The sequence below is a fragment of the Marmota marmota genome, unplaced genomic scaffold, assembly GCF_001458135.2.
Source record: "Marmota marmota marmota unplaced genomic scaffold, marMar, whole genome shotgun sequence".
Taxonomy (NCBI): Eukaryota; Metazoa; Chordata; class Mammalia; order Rodentia; family Sciuridae; genus Marmota; species Marmota marmota.
In genome coordinates this window covers 12,817,074-12,819,137 of record NW_026000211.1, presented here as the reverse complement: position 1 = coordinate 12,819,137, position 2,064 = coordinate 12,817,074, and positions in this window count along the sequence as shown.

Genomic DNA, 2,064 nt, shown 5'->3' with positions numbered 1-2,064 from the left:
GTTCAGTGACAAATTGTAGACAACTATTCCCTGTAATCCAGACATTTAAACTGTACTACATTAAAGAGAGAACTTTTCCAGGGGCTGCCTCTGTCAGTGTACAAATTCTTCCTCATCCAGAGTGTTTTTTCCACCAAAAGAACTGAAGACAAATGGAAAATGTGCAGGGTCCCAGGAAGGTAAAAAGAAATTCTCAAAATGCTACATTCCATTGATTTGCTATAGTCTTGCATGATTCAGGAAAGAAAAGTATAAGAACAACAAATATCTGACAAAAATACTGCTAGTTAGGTACCTATGCCAAACATACCTAATTCTTCACTTCTGAACTTCAATGGCCTCAAAAGTACATGATTTAAGACACCATTATCAATTGATCGGCATTAACATTTAAGATCAAACCCATTTGCTGTTGAAGTTCTAATGCAACTTTAGGCAGGGATTCTTCTTTCTGATAATCAGAAGGAATATTTATATATATATATATATTCATATTCTATGAAGATAATTTTGCAAAACATAAATCAAGTTATAATTGGTCTACTCATCACAGAATGGGTTAAATAGGATTTACAAAAAGAGAATTTACCTTTCTCCTTGCTGGATTCCAAAACTGGATTTTTTTTTTCCTTTCTTGATATTAATGAAGTACCTTAAAATTTGGGGACTACCTTGAGTTGGGAAAATGGAGACCAGCACTTCTGGATAAGATGCCATGTTAAACATATAACACGGGCTCACAAACGACAAATTACAATGGGAAGGAAATACATTAGTTATCTCTAGTCATTATTTTACCCTCTTTAAGAGTTGGTATTCTTCATGAAAATGAAAGGGAGCTCAGTGGAATGGAGAAGATGGTTTGGGTAGAGAGGAGTGGGAAAGGGAAGAACAGCAGAATGAGATCCACCAAATAATGCATGTATGATTATGTCAAAATGAACCCCATTATTATGTATAGCTGTAATGAACTAATAAAAACATTAAAAAAAAAAAGAATTGGTATACTTAAGATGTACTGGTTGTAGTGGTAAGTCATTCTTAATAAGTTTTGCTTTTCCGTTAACTACTAACATGCTTCCCATTCCCCTTGACTTTGTTGTACTTGACAGTGTTGTCATTGCTCTAAACTGTTTGATACTACCTTCATTGGAACCATACTTTCTTCATTTGGCTTTTATTTCTCTGTTCCCTTGTTTGCATTAGTCTCTCTTTCTTCTCTGGCTTCTTAACTGGGAGTGTCACCTGATGTTCAGCTGTGGCCATCTACTGCTCTCCACACTCTTTGGAAATCTCAATCTTTAGAACTTCAACCACATCATCAGTCCTTAGATGTCCAAGTTCTCAATTCAACTTGCACTAGCTCATTCCATTTGGATGGCCCAGTATCAGCTCACATCAATGCCTCTTCTCTCTGACTGGCCCAGTTCCCTCCCAATTTTCATGCCAGTGAAACTGGTCCTACATCATTTTCACTTCCTTACCCTCTACCCCACAGAAGCTGTGCTGCCAGTTCCAAGGAGTTAATCGTCATCATCATCTTGTGTGCTTAGAGTTCTAGAAAAAATTGATTTTCTACTAAAAGAAGGGGAGAAGCTATGGATAGGAAACTATGGTAACAGAGGACAGTCTCTTCAGCAGGCTCCAAAGTAGAACATCAAACCCGTGTGCTGATCACCTTGTCCCAAACTATTTATTTTTCTTCTTTTTGATGTGCCTTTTCTACTTTTCTATTTGAATCTTCTCTTTGTTACATAAGAGTTCAATAAACTTTGAGATCCATTCGAATTAATCTCACATGATTAGCAAGGCTTAATAGTCTAACCTATGAATATGGAAAGAAAGAGTTTTGATTGGGCCAAAGGAACTTAGTTAGGACCATCTGGAGCATACTCTGTAGATCGTAGTGGGTAGCTATGCAGTAGTGGTAGTGCTATAGAGTGGATGGAGAGAAAGTTGCTGGAAGGTGAAAAATCGTTGAATAGTTAGGATTTGAAAAAGGAATGGCTCATGTGTGGCTCAGCTCCTTCTAGCTTCTCTGGTCAGTCCCAACTACCAGCAGGG